We start from the raw sequence: 15,902 nt of genomic DNA on the forward strand, positions 1-15,902 counted from the left end.
TCCAGCTGGGCGCCTGTACGTTCAGTCTGCTGTCCACGACCGTTTCATCTATTGGGCCCACACATACAGTGCCTTGCGAAAGTATTTGGCCCCCTTGAACTTTGCGACCTTTTGCAACATTTCAGGCTTAAAACATAAAGATATTAAACTGTATTTTTTTGTGAAGAATCAACAACAAGTGGGACACAATCATGAAGTGGAACGACATTTATTGGATATTTCAAACTTTTTTAACAAATCAAAAACTGAAAAATTGGGCGTGCAAAATTATTCAGCCCCCTTAAGTTAATACTTTGTAGCGCCACCTTTTGCTGTGATTACAGCTGTAAGTCGCTTGGGGTATGTCTCTATCAGTTTTGCACATCGAGAGACTGACATTTTTTCCCATTCCTCCTTGCAAAACAGCTCGAGCTCAGTGAGGTTGGATGGAGAGCATTTGTGAACAGCAGTTTTCAGTTCTTTCCACAGATTCTCGATTGGATTCAGGTCTGGACTTTGACTTGGCCATTCTAACACCTGGATATGTTTATTTTTGAACCATTCCATTGTAGATTTTGCTTTATGTTTTGGATCATTGTCGTGTTGGAAGACAAATCTCCGTCCCAGTCTCAGGTCTTTTGCAGACTCCATCAGGTTTTCTTCCAGAATGGTCCTGTATTTGGCTCCATCCATCTTCCCATCAATTTTAACCATCTTCCCTGTCCCTGCTGAAGAAAAGCAGGCCCAAACCATGATGCTGCCACCACCATGTTTGACAGTGGGGATGGTGTGTTCAGGGTGATGAGCTGTGTTGCTTTTACGCCAAACATAACGTTTTGCATTGTTGCCAAAAAGTTCCATTTTTTTTTCATCTGACCAGAGCACCTTCTTCCACATGTTTGGTGTGTCTCCCAGGTGGCTTGTGGCAAACTTTAAACAACACTTTTTATGGATATCTTTAAGAAATGGCTTTCTTCTTGCCACTCTTCCATAAAGGCCAGATTTGTGCAATATACGACTGATTGTTGTCCTATGGACAGAGTCTCCCACCTCAGCTGTAGATCTCTGCAGTTCATCCAGAGTGATCATGGGCCTCTTGGCTGCATCTCTGATCAGTCTTCTCCTTGTATAAGCTGAAAGTTTAGAGGGACGGCCAGGTCTTGGTAGATTTGCAGTGGTCTGTTACTCCTTCCATTTCAATATTATCGCTTGCACAGTGCTCCTTGGGATGTTTAAAGCTTGGGAAATCTTTTTGTATCCAAATCCGGCTTTAAACTTCTTTAAAACAGTATCTCAGACCTGCCTGGTGTGTTCCTTGTTCTTCATGATGCTCTCTGCGCTTTTGACGGACCTCTGAGACTATCACAGTGCAGGTGCATTTATACGGAGACTTGATTACACACAGGTGGATTGTATTTATAATCATTAGTCATTTAGGTCAACATTGGATCATTCAGAGATCCTCACTGAACTTCTGGAGAGAGTTTGCTGCACTGAAAGTAAAGGGGCTGAATAATTTTGCACGCCCAATTTTTCAGTTTTTGATTTGTTAAAAAAATTTGAAATATCCAATAAATGTTGTTCCACTTCATGATTGTGTCCCACTTGTTGTTGATTCTTCACAAAAAAATACAGTTTTATATCTTTATGTTTGAAGCCTGAAATGTGGCAAAAGGTCGCAAAGTTGAAGGGGGCCGAATACTTTCGCAAGGCACTGTAACCCTCCTCTGGTCATCCTGGCATAGGTTGGACGGTGCGTTGCATTAGTGGGATGTACTGGTGGTCCACCTTGGCCAAGGACATGAGGGTTTATGTTTCCTCCTGCTCAGTGTGCGCCCAGTGCAAGGCTCCCAGGCACCTGCCCAAAGGAAAATTACAACCCCTACCCGTTCCACAGCGGCCGTGGTCGCACCTGTCGGTGGACTTCCTGACGGATCCATCCTGGTCGTGGTGGATCGGTTTTCTAAGTCCTACCGTCTCCTCCCTTTGCCCGGTCTCCCTATGGCTCTACAGACTGCGGAGGCCCTGTTCACACACGTCACGGCACTATGGGGTGCCTGATCAGGGTCCCCAGTTCACGTCCAGGGTCTGGAGAGCGTTCATGGAACGTCTGGGGAACCTCGGTCAGCCTCACCTCAGGTTTTCACCCCGAGAGTAACGGGCAGGTGGAGAGAGTAAACCAGGATGTGGGTTGGTTTCTGCGGTCATATTTCCAGGACCGGCCGGGGGAGTGGGCGGCGTTCATCCCCTGGGCAGAGATGGCCCAATACTCACTCCGCCACTCCTCCACTAACCTCTCTCCTTTCCAGTGTGTACTGGGACATCAGCCGGTTCTGGCACCTTGGCATCAGAGCCAGATCGAAGCTCCTGCGGTGGACGAATGGTTTAAGTGCTCGGAGGAGATCTGGGACACCGTCCATATGCACCGCAGCAAGGCCCCGCACCGGGTCTGGCTCTCGACCTGAAACCTGCCCCTCCGCCTGCCCTGCCTGAAGGGAGGTACCTCGTGGACTGGGAGGGGTACGGTCCGGAGGAGAGATGCTGGGTGCCGGTGGAGGACGTGTTGGACCCTACGATGCTGAGGAAGTTCCACCGTCTCCATCCGGATCGTCCTGCTCCTCGTCCTCTGGGTCGTCCCCGAGGCTGGCATCGGCGCGCTGCGGGAGCCGCGCGTCAAGGGGGGGGTACTGTCACGACTTCGGCCGAAATCTCCTTGTTCGGGTGGCGCTCGGCGCTCGGTGTCGCCGGTCTACTAGCCATCGCCAATCCACTTTTCTTTTTCCTTTGATTTTATCCTTGTTTTCACACATCTGTTTTCCATTTCACAATTATTTTTCCTGTTTTTAAACCCTCTGTTTCCCCCATGGTGTTGTGCGGGATTATTCCATGTTCAGTTAGGTTTATTTTGATTGCTGGGTTTTTGACGGGTACTGTGTTCACCCGTGCGTTATCTTTACCGTCTTGTTTAATGTAATTGTTACCTTGTGCCTTGTTGAGTAAAGTACGTTGCTCACTCATTCTGCTCTCCTGCGCCTGACTTCATGCACCAGCTACACTCACCTTCTGACACAAATATTTGTTTTGCCATCATTGTAAGCCTGCCACACACACACTATACAATACATTATATTTTCACAGGACCGCCTGTTGTAATTTCGATGAGGCTCTCTTGTTCAGATATTGGTAAGTGGAGTGGAGGCAGGACATGAAATGGATAATGAATCTAGTGGTTTTTGTCGTCCGTTTTGGGAAAGTACCTGCGTAATTGCGCACCCAGCTCACTCAGGTGCTCCGCTATATCACATTTGGCATTGTCCGTAAGCTTGGGTTCATTTGAACACAAAAATCTGCCACACCCTGATCTGTTCCACCTGTTCATGTGCTTGTCTCCACCCCCCTCCAGGTGTCACCCATCTTCCCCATTTTCCCCTGTGTCTTTAACCTGTGTTTTCTGTCTGTTGCTAGTTCATTTGTTCAAGCCTACCAGCATTTTGTCTCAACTCCTGGTTTTCCCTAGTCCCTCTTTTTCTCGTCCTCCTGGTTTTTGACCTTTGCCTGTCCTGACCCTGTACCGGCCCCCCTGACCACTGCCTGTCTCTGACCCTGAGCCTGCCTGCCGTCCTGTACTTTTGCTCCACCTCTGGATTACCGAACTCTGCCTGACCCAACCCTAAGCCTGCTTGCCGTACTGTACCTTGACCTCTGCTCTTGTTTATCGACCCCTGCCTGCCTTGAAATGTCATTTTACCTGCCCCTGTTACAATAAAAATTGTTTCTTCACACAGTCTGCACTGATTCCTGATAAAATCATGCAATGATGGAAAGACCTGAGTGTTGTCCTCATCATGCAAGCGAAAATGAGGGTCAGTAAAGAAAACTTTAATCTCGTCTCTCAATTTAAAAAAAAAAGTGTCAATACTTTGCCCCTTGATAACCAGCCCATTTCCTAGATGCCCTTCCAGACGCCCTCTGCCTACCCAAAGATTTCCTTTAGTTAAATAGTTTTTTAAGTGTGCCACAAACCTTACGTTCCAGGTCCAGTTCAAGTTCCTGTTTCAAACATAAAGTAGTTTTATGAATATGGTTGTCACATACAGTGCCTTGCGAAAGTATTCGGCCCCCTTGAACTTTGCGACCTTTTGCCACATTTCAGGCTTCAAACATAAAGATATTAAACTGTATGTTTTTGTGAAGAATCAACAACAAGTGGGACACAATCATGAAGTGGAACGACATTTATTGGATATTTCAAATTTTTTTAACAAATCAAAAACTGAAAAATTGGGCGTGCAAAATTATTCAGCCCCTTTACTTTCAGTGCAGCAAACTCTCTCCAGAAGTTCAGTGAGGATCTCTGAATGATCCAATGTTGACCTAAATGACTAATGATGATAAATACAATCCATCTGTGTGTAATCAAGTCTCCGTATAAATGCACCTGCACTGTGATAGTCTCAGAGGTCCGTCAAAAGCGCAGAGAGCATCATGAAGAACAAGGAACACACCAGGCAGGTCCGAGATACTGTTTTAAAGAAGTTTAAAGCCGGATTTGGATACAAAAAGATTTCCCAAGCTTTAAACATCCCAAGGAGCACTGTGCAAGCGATAATATTGAAATGGAAGGAGTATCAGACCACTGCAAATCTACCAAGACCTGGCCGTCCCTCTAAACTTTCAGCTTATACAAGGAGAAGACTGATCAGAGATGCAGCCAAGAGGCCCATGATCACTCTGGATGAACTGCAGAGATCTACAGCTGAGGTGGGAGACTCTGTCCATAGGACAACAATCAGTCGTATATTGCACAAATCTGGCCTTTATGGAAGAGTGGCAAGAAGAAAGCCATTTCTTAAAGATATCCATAAAAAGTGTTGTTTAAAGTTTGCCACAAGCCACCTGGGAGACACACCAAACATGTGGAAGAAGGTGCTCTGGTCAGATGAAAAAAAAAAGAACTTTTTGGCAACAATGCAAAACGTTATGTTTGGCGTAAAAGCAACACAGCTCATCACCCTGAACACACCATCCCCACTGTCAAACATGGTGGTGGCAGCATCATGGTTTGGGCCTGCTTTTCTTCAGCAGGGACAGGGAAGATGGTTAAAATTGATGGGAAGATGGATGGAGCCAAATACAGGACCATTCGGGAAGAAAACCTGATGGAGTCTGCAAAAGACCTGAGACTGGGACGGAGATTTGTCTTCCAACACAAAAATGATCCAAAACATAAAGCAAAATCTACAATGGAATGGTTCAAAAATAAACATATCCAGGTGTTAGAATGGCCAAGTCAAAGTCCAGACCTGAATCCAATCGAGAATCTGTGGAAAGAACTGAAAACTGCTGTTCACAAATGCTCTCCATCCAACCTCACTGAGCTCGAGCTGTTTTGCAAGGAGGAATGGGAAAAAATGTCAGTCTCTCGATGTGCAAAACTGATAGAGACATACCCCAAGCGACTTACAGCTGTAATCGCAGCAAAAGGTGGCGCTACAAAGTATTAACTTAAGGGGGCTGAATAATTTTGCACGCCCAATTTTTCAGTTTTTGATTTGTTAAAAAAGTTTGAAATATCCAATAAATGTCGTTCCACTTCATGATTGTGTCCCACTTGTTGTTGATTCTTCACAAAAAAATACAGTTTTATATCTTTATGTTTTAAGCCTGAAATGTTGCAAAAGGTCACAAAGTTCAAGGGGGCCAAATACTTTCGCAAGGCACTGTAAGTATGGAAATAATTTCCATGTTATAATATAGGTTGCTGTCTTTCTGGTTCAGTTGAGGAGAAATAAGTTGTTTAACGCAAAGATGATCTTGACACAAGAGAAGTGTGTTGTTGTTTTTTCTGTCATAGCTTGTCTGTCGGTCGGCGTGGTGGAAGTGATTGAGTGCTTAAACATGTGTTGGTTGTAGGTGCAGTGGCAGAAGTCTAGGTTTAATGTCTGTAACATATTCTGGTAAAACACTGAATCATCCCTCTAAACTCATGATAAGGATCAGTTGACTGATCGCCGACCCCGAGACAGTGTACAAGTAAAATGAAGCAGAACGGACGTTCTTGATGTTCTGATAAAAGAGGATGTTTGGTCACGTCTCAAACCCAACATTTTGTTTCAAAGTCATTAGGACATTTAAGTTGATTTTGTATGTTGCACTCATAACTACTGTTGCACTGTATATTTAGCACATGTTTAAGTATTTTATGAAACTCACTAACTGTGAGTTTGTCATATGATTCATATTTTCATTGTTGATTTGTCCTATCTTAGAATGAATGGATCAGTGGTTAGTTACCTTCTAATCGAAAACTGTGTTGATGCAAACCTGGGGTTTGCACAGATACAATCTGAGACTGTATTGACATGTTTGACTGTTTAGCGCTAATGCTAATTTAGTAAACAGGCAGTGTAACTTCATGGGGATTAGGGATTAGTTTAGTCATTTGGAAATGAGGGCAGTGTTTATGTTCTGAGACATGAGGAAAGACATTACTTAGACCTCTCAGAGTGTTACTGTAAATAAATACTCACTGACGCCTCAAGAATACTCTATGCAGGCAGTGTCACATCTAGCTAGCGCTCAACCACCTTGTCTGGTAGCTATTCATAAGAACAAAGTGGCTGCGGATCCAACTTTTCTGAAACTCTCTTCCCGACAGCTAAAGGTCAGAAGCTTCTGCGCATGTGTAGGATTCTCTACTTTACACACAGTCTCTCCTCTACTCGTTCAGCTGCCCAGAGAACAGGCTACTCTATAAGAATGTGATAATCTGAAAGTTTATTTACCAATCAATATTGTTATCAACTCTGTTATGATGCTGATGGCCAGTAAATGAGTTAACAAACTGTTATGATTGGTAGCTTTAGCCTCATTTTGTGACCACTAAGAAACTTTCCCTGTATTACTGTAACTTATCCAAAGCCAAAAATATAAACTTTACTCTCTAACCTTACCTGCCATTTCCTTCTGGCATGTTTTTCCATGGCTCGCCCAAGTTCATTGGCTTCAGTCTTGTTTACAGACAAACAACGGATCCTGACTCTGATCCTGACTCCGTTCCTTATTCTCACCCTGACTTTGATCCTGACTCTGATCCTGACTCTGATCCTGACTCTGATCCTGACTCTGATCCTGACTCTGATCCTGACTCTGATCTTGACTGATCTTGACTCCGATCCTGACTCCCATCCTGACTCCGATCCTGACTCCGATCCTGACTCCCTTCCTTATTCTCATCCTGACTCTGATCCTGACTCTGATCCTGACTCCGATCCTGATTCTGTTCCTTATTCTCATCCTGACTCCGATCCTGACTCCAATCCTGACTCCAATCCTGACTCTGCGCAGACCTTTTTGCCCACGTCTGCCTGCTCTAACCTCACCTGTGAAAATAGGCCCCATTTTGATGCCTTTCCTTTCTGCAGCCTATGTTTAGTTAATTCCAGATTGCCATCTGAGATCATTGGCCCAAGTCATTGGTTTACAGATAAACAACTGATCCTAACTCTGCCCGCATCCCAAGAATAGACAGTGATACCAGTAGGAAATCTTCCTCTGGCAGTTTACACTACAAATTATATCTTTACATTCTGGGCCCTCTCTTTGGATCCTGATCATGGAGGGGGGGGTCAGAATTATTAAAGGTTATTTTTACATACTTGCACAGTCATTGACATGGAAGTCAGAATTCTCGTTTGACACTTTTGTGTGTCAGGTCTTGGTGTATTTTCGGACACCTGCCCACATGGCCCTATACGGGATCCATTAACTAATCCATCACTGCTGGGCTACTTTGTTAAAGCAAGATGGAGATTAAAATCTCTGTGCCATTGTATAGCTATTGAAAACAGCTTGACACATGAGTTTTGCAGGTATCTGTACTGCACTTCTCCCTAGGCCTCTTTGGACTCATCTCATCCGTCGGAGCATTTGATATTCCGCCAGGCAGTGGGGGGGGATACATGCGATCCTTGGTTGTGCAGGTGCTAATCTTTCCCCATGCTGGAGGGCTCCGTTGGGGGTCAGGGGAGGTGTGAGAGGGGGAGATCTGAGGCATCGGTTGGGGGTTCCAGCCCCGATGGAGCAAGCCGAGCATGGCCGTCTGCTTTGTCCTTTTTCCCCACTCCCCTTGCCTTCAAGGTTCTCCCATCACTCTGTCATGATCTCCGGCGAAGGTATTGCTTTTCTTTGGGGAGAGGATTTGAAAGATGCGTTGATACAGTATGACTGAAAGGTGTGGGGGGGCTAGAGTTAAATCTGTCAGATATCTGAGGACTCTATTCTGATACCTACTATGTGCCATGAAAGTAATGTTTTTATATTACGCAATAACGGATATAATGGATATATAATAACAGATATACATATGGATTATATTGTAGTGACAGTCATTCAAGTAACAATACATTACTGACCATCCTACCGATCCTCGACTTCGGCTACGTCATTTACAAAATAGCCTCCAATACCCTACTCAATAAATTGGATGCAGTCTATCCACAGTGCCATCTGTTTTGTCACCAAAGCCCCATATACTACCCACCACTACGACCTGTACGCTCTCGTTGGCTGGCCCTCGCTTCATACTCGTCGCCAAACCCACTGGCTCCAGGTCATCTACAAGACTCTGCTAGGTAAAGTCCCCCCTTATCTCAGCTCGCTGGTCACCATAGCAGCACCCACCTGTAGCACGCGCTCCAGCAGGTACAGTATATCTCTCTGGTCACCCCCAAAACCAATTCTTCCTTTGGCCACCTCTCCTTCCAGTTCACTGCTGCCAATGACTGGAACGAACTACAAAAATCTCTGAAACTGGAAACACTTATCTCCCTCACTATCTTTAAGCACCAGCTGTCAGAGCAGCTCACAGATTACTGCACCTGTACATAGCCCACCTATAATTAGCCCAAACAACTACCTCTTTCCCTACTGTATTTAATTCATTAATTTATTTATTTTGCTCCTTTGCAGCCCATTATTTCTATCTCTACTTTGCACATTCTTCCACTGAAAATCTACCATTCCAGTGTTTTACTTGCTATATTGTATTTACTTCGCCACCATGGCCTTTTTTTTGCCTCTCACCTCATTTGCTCACATTGTATATAGATTTAGAATTGTTCTACTGTATTATTGACTGTATGTTTGTTTTACACCATGTGTAACTCTGTGTTGTTGTATGTGTCGAACTGCTTTGCTTTATCTTGGCCAGGTCGCAATTGTAAATGAGAACTTGTTCTCAACTTGCCTACCTGGTTAAATAAATGTGAAATAAAAAATAAAAACTTTTATCCACTTCCTATTGACCCTTTTAACCCCTGTTGAGAGACCTCATTGAAGAAGTTGAATGCTGCCAGATACATCGGAAAAGCTCTACATTTTTACAAGTGACACAACACCTAGACTGCCAGACTGGGCTGTCTGCTGTCAACAGCGGTTAATGTTATTACAGTACTATGCGGCAGATGAAGGTTTAAAGGGAAACATTGGCCGCCGATTCGTCATTGCAGGAGATGTGATGACATGGACTCTCACGCTCAGCACCCCTTTAGAGTGGGTTTCAGTTGATTTATGATAAAGCTACATGGCCACGGCATTCCGCAAAGTACCGGCATTCCAGCAGCCTTTCAGGCAGAGATATCAAGGCATGGTGTAAAGAATAACCTGTCCCTAACCATCCATTCTTAACAATTATGTGACATCTTCGAGACTGGAATGCCTGAGATTCCTGTTTCGGTCATGGCTAAGGACAAAACAACAGTAACCATCAGGTGAGACAGCTTCCTAGGCAGACATACAGTACATGTTTGAAGGCCAGATGCATGACTGTCATTGGCTGTCGATGATTGAGGAAGAAAAAAAATGGCGAGAGACAAAACTCTCTAAACTTAATTATTTTTGGCACATAGATCAACTTCACCAGAATTTCTGTTTGAATTTGACTGGAAGTGTGGTTGGTGTGATGAATCTGCTTTGTGTAAGTTATTAATGCAGCTCTTTTTTAAGAATAAAATTTACAAAAGTCCCACATCAATGTTAGGGTTTTCACCCAGATCAAAAAGGCTGGAAGACCTTGTGTGTGTGTGTGTGTGTGTGTGTGTGTGTGTGTGTGTGTGTGTGTGTGTGTGTGTGTGTGTGTGTGTGTGTGTGTGTGTGTGTGTGTGTGTGTGTGTGTGTGTGTGTGTGTGTGTGTGTGTGTGTGTGTGTGTGTGTGTGTGTGTGTGAATGTGAGTCTTATTCAGTAAATGTAGTTATTGCTTTCTTTTCTGAAGTCTACCAACCTAGCCAGCAGGTATGCCAGCTAAGATAGTTAGTCAAACAGTGGTGGAAAAAGTACCCAATTTTCATACTAGAGTACAAGTAAAGATACCTTAAAAGACAATGACTCAAGTGAAAGTCACCCAGTAAAATACTACTTGAGTAAAAGTCTACAAGTATTTTGTTTGAAATGTTCTTAAGTACCAAAAGTAAAAGTAAAAATAATCATTTCGCATTCCTTATATTAAGCAAACCAGACAACACAATTTTATTTTATTTTTAAAAATTGATGGATAGCTCAGGGGCACAGTTCAACACACAGACATCATTTACAAACAAAGCATTTGTGTTTAGTGAGTCCGCCAAATCAGAGGCAGTAGAGATGACCAGGGATGTTCTCTTGATAAGTTGTGAATTAGACAATTTTCCTGTCCTGCTAAGCATTCAAAATGTAACGAGTACTTTTGAGTGTCAGGAAAAATGTTTGGAGTAAAAAAGTGCATTATTTTCTTTAGGAATGTAGTGGAGTAAAAGTAAAAGTTGGCAAAAATCTTAATAGAAAAGTAAAGTACAGATACCCAAAAAACTACTTAAGAAGTACTTTAAAGTATTTTTACTTAAGTACTTTACACCATTGTAGACAAGCTACTCTAACTTAATTGATAGCCTGAAATGGCTTCTTGGTAGTTAGGTTCCCAATCTCCCAAACTCATAACTATCTGGGCTAGTTAAAGCCAACTTCATAAAATGTCTAGGTGGCTAGCAGTATTGCAGAGAAACAACAATAAAATATATATATATACACAGTACCAGTCAAAAGTTTCAAGAGCTTTAAGAGTTTCTTCAAGTGCAGTCGCAAAAACCATCCAGCGCTATTATGGAACTGGCTCTCATGAGGACCGCCACAGAAAAGTAAGACCCAGAATTACCTCTGCTGCAGAAGGTAAGTTCATTAGAGTTACCAGACTCAGAAATTGCAGCCCAAATAAATGACAGAGTTCAAGTAACAGACATCAACATCAACTGTTCAGAGGAGACTGAGTGAATCAGGCCTTAATGGTTGAATTGCTGCAAAGAAAACACTACTAAAGGACACCAATAATAAGAAGAGACTTGCTGGGCCAAGAAACATGAGCAATGGACATTAGACCGGTGGAAATCTGTCATTTGGTCTGATGAGTGCAAATTGGAGAATTTTGGTTCCAACCGCGTGTCTTTCTGAGACGCAGAGTAGGTGAACGGATTATCTCCGCATGTGTGGTTCCCACCGTGAAGCATGGAGGAGGAGGTGTGATGGCGTGTGGGTGGTTTGCTGGTGACACTGTCTGTGATTTATTTAGAATTCAAGGCACACTTAACCAGCATTGCTACCCAGCATTCTGCAGCGATACGCCATCCCATCTGTTTTGCTCTTAGTGAGACTATCATTTGTTTTTCAACAGGACAATGATCCAACACACCTCTAGGCTGTGTAAGGGTTATTTTACCAAGAAGGAGAGGGATGGCGTGTTGCATCAGATGACCTGGACTCCACAATCACCTTACCTCAACCCAATTGACATGGTTTGGGATGAGTTGGACCACAGAGTGAAGGAGACGCAAATGCATTCCTGGTGAAGGTGGTTGAGAGAATGCCAAGAGTGTGCAAAGCTGTCATCAAGGCAAAGGGAATATAAAAATATATAAAATATAAAATTTATTTTGATTTGTTTAACACTTTTTTTGGTTACCACATGATTCCATATGTATTATTTCATAGTTATGATGTTTTCTATTATTAAACAATGTAGAAAATAGTTTTTTTTAAATAAAGAAAATCCCTTGAATGAGTAGGTGTGTCCAAACTATTGACTGGTACTGTATATATATGTTTTATAAATATATTTTAAACAGGATTAATCTGAGCGGGCATGACAGACACACACTATGGGCATGACACATGTGTGTGTGTGTGTGTGTGTGTGTGTGTGTGTGTGTGTGTGTGTGTGTGTGTATACACTGTGTGTGTGTACACAGAGAAAAATGGCTGTGTAAATGGCATCTCTTTCTGGCCAGGAGCAGCTGAGGCCCTGCATTATCAGTCTGAGTAACCTGTAGAGAGATCGAAGCCTACAGAGCCAGAGAGCACCTAGCCTGCCTGCTATGTGTACAGCTACCACTACCACTACCACTACCACTACCACTACCACTACCACTACCACTGCCATTGCCACTACTACTACCACTACCACTACCACTATCACTACCACTACCACTACCGCTACCACTACCACTGCCATTGCCACTACTACTACCACTACCACTACCACTACCACTACCACTGCCATTGCCACTACTACTACCACTACCACTACCACTATCACTACCACTACCACTACCACTATCACTACCACTACCACTACCACTACCACTACCACCACTACCTCTACCGTTACCACTGCCACTACCACTACCACTACCACCACTACCTCTACCTCTACCATTACCACTACCACTACCACTATCACTACCTCTACCACTACCACTATCACTACCACTACCACTACCACTGCCACTATCACTACCACTACCACTACCACTACCACTACCACTACCACTACCATTACCATTACCACTACCACTACCACCACTACCTCTACCACTACCACTACCACCACTACCTCTACCTCTACCACTACCACTACCACTACCACTACCTCTACCACTACCACTACCACTACCACTACCACTACCACTACCACTGCCGCTCAGCAGCTAATGCCAAAGTAGTAGAGTCTGTTGAGGAGTCACTCAGTCACTCAGGCCGCCACCTGGGACCTTCCATTTTAATCTTCACAGGAATGCTTTTTTTTTGGAGAAAAAAATACTCAAAGCCACATTCTTTTTTTTTGGGGGGGGGGGGGGGGGGGGGGATTGGAAGGAAGTGTGCAATAGTAAAAATAAAATAAAAAGAGACATAACAGTGCAGGAAGCTTACATTAGTGCTTTTGAAATGGCTAATTTAACCACGAAGGTACAATTCCTTCCCACTGGTATTCTGTGTTTAACAGTTTTACGTTTGAATTTGTTTTCAGAATATGCACCTCAGATAATACAGCTGCGTATGTTGTACTGTGCTATTCACCCATCTCCTTATTGGCAATACCAAGGCCCGTGATGTGTCCAACCATCTAAGGCACAGTCCCACCTCTGAGCCCCTTTTGGGTCTCTTTGAAGCTATATGAAGGCAGAGATAACCAGGCACCTGCTTTTAAACATGGTGTATCTCTACCCCACTGTTTGTAAACATATCCTCTTGAAGTATGGTGGTGTAGGATGAGGGCTGGGGGAGGAATATAGGGGTGGCTGCAGATTCACCAACATTAATCAGACACCTATCAGACAGCCAGTGCTACAGACCTGAGTGTAGGTCTGTGGTACTCTACCTTCTAAGGGGAGGATACAGGCTGAGTCAACCCCTCAGTGGAAATCAAGACAGGTTTCATGGCAGAGAAGGGTCAATGGTCAGAGAGGCTTAGAGGTCAAAGTTTGCCGTGTTTGGGTGAAGAGAACAAGTGACATGTGTGTATTATGTGGGAATGTTGGAATCCACTTGTTCTAGAACGTTCACTAATGAGGGTAATTGAATTATTATTAGTTACCACCACCACTACAGTCTTAGAAATAAAGGTGCAATCTAGAATCTAAAAGGGTCATTGGACTGTCCCCATAGCAGAACCCTTTGTAGAATCCTTTTGGATTCCATGTAGAACCCTTTCCACAGAGAGTCCTACATGGAACCCAAGGGGTTCTACCTGGAACCCAAAAGGATCTACCTCGAACCAAAACGGGTTCTCCAATGGGTACAGCCTAAGAACCCTTTTGGAACCCTTTCTTTTTGTATTACAAATTGTTTGTACATTTACTATGAATACAAACCATTGATAGTGTTGAAAGTTAACTTGATATGATGATGATTATATGGTGGGGTTTAAACAGCAGCTAAATTGATTTGACTTGTTTTCCATCCAGTGTGAATGTGAGTTGAGTCAATGCTTTGAAGGAAAATAATTGATACTTCCCAGGTTTACCTTGTAGAAACCAGCTGAAACTGGACATGGAAATAGTGCTACCATTCACTGAAACAAGCACCACTATGTAGGCCTACAATCTGCTTACCAATTTAGTTCAGTCTTCGATAAGATCTAGAAAGTTGCAAGCTCAAACAGGACTGTAGAATAAAGCCACGACCCATGCCATACAGAGGGGAATGGTATTGTAAACGAGATCCTTTCAGGTAAACAAGTTAGGTTTGATGAATCACTCAAATCTCCGCTGTTGAAAACCAAATGTTAGTCTAAAATAAATTGGAGATAATATCTAGGTGCTTTTTACAGTCTAGTTTATAACTTGCCTGGCTGGGCTGATGAGACAGTGGATTGCACAGTCAGATGGAACAGAGGAAATGGGCATGTTAACATCATAGACTTAGCTGGAATGCACCGCCTGGAATGCTCTTTTAACCAATCAGAATTCAGGATTAGACCCACCCGTTGTATAAAGCACTATAGCCTACCATGCACTGTACTATCATCTAATGATTCTAACATACTATCGTCAGCCAAGTGTATAATTTTAAAGACTATACCTATACTGCCTTGTAGTCTCATGTGCTCTACCTTACATTTCAACGTTTTTCCAACATGTTGTATATGAAATAGTTTTTTCTGTCAAAACGCGGCATTTTAGGTGTTCGCCTACACCCCCATCTCAACTATCCAGAAGAAGCTATGTCTCTGTAAAAGTAAGCGAACACAAGGTAACAGGTTTCTGTAGAGATGGAAAAAATATTGTAGATGTAACTGAAAACTGTGGACAATAAATGTGAACTAAAATAATAATCGGCATATTCAAGTAGATAAGTAGACATAGCTTACCCAAAAACAGTTTTTCATTTTTACATGAAGTGGGTAAACTCATTTTGTGAACAGAACAGGTGTTCCTGCCAGAACCCACACCTCTGCGTTAACTCACACGCACTCAATTCTTCATTGATGCGACTGCATGCTAGTTGAGATTTCTACTCTTCCCTCCGTTGTCAGTTTAGCCTACATTTCACTGATCTTAGTAGCAGAAAGCAGGTTTTATTTGTCACCTTCAAGGCAGCTGTCAGCGTTCATTTTTTATTTATTTATTGCGGTTTGATCGAGGGGGAGGCACTAGCAATGTCTGCAGTTTTCGGTTTGGCTATTTGTTTCAAGTGTATTAGTCTATAAATGATTTTAATATAACACACATACATTAAATATTAATCTTGGTTGCCTGTCCTGACATGAAGTTTGTTCTATAGAAACAAATGACTCTGATGTGTGCCACAGAAATTATTTGACTCTAGCCACAAAATTAAGGAAATTAGAAGGGGGGGGGGGGGGGGGTTTCTTGCCCAAATACTTTCTGTGGTACACACTACTGGTCAACATGAGCTACCAAAATGATTCTGAAGTGTGCCAGGCCTTGCAGTCCCAAGATAGAAGGGGGGGGGGGGGGGGGGGGGGGGGGGGAATTTCGGAGAACAAGAATCCCCCCCCCCCCCCCCCTTCTAATTTCCTTAATTTTGTCACTAGAGTCAAATACTTTCTGTGGCACACATCAGAGTCAAATACTTTCTATAGAACAAACTTCATATC

Source organism: Oncorhynchus mykiss, chromosome 11, assembly GCF_013265735.2.
Source record: "Oncorhynchus mykiss isolate Arlee chromosome 11, USDA_OmykA_1.1, whole genome shotgun sequence".
NCBI classification, from domain to species: Eukaryota; Metazoa; Chordata; class Actinopteri; order Salmoniformes; family Salmonidae; genus Oncorhynchus; species Oncorhynchus mykiss.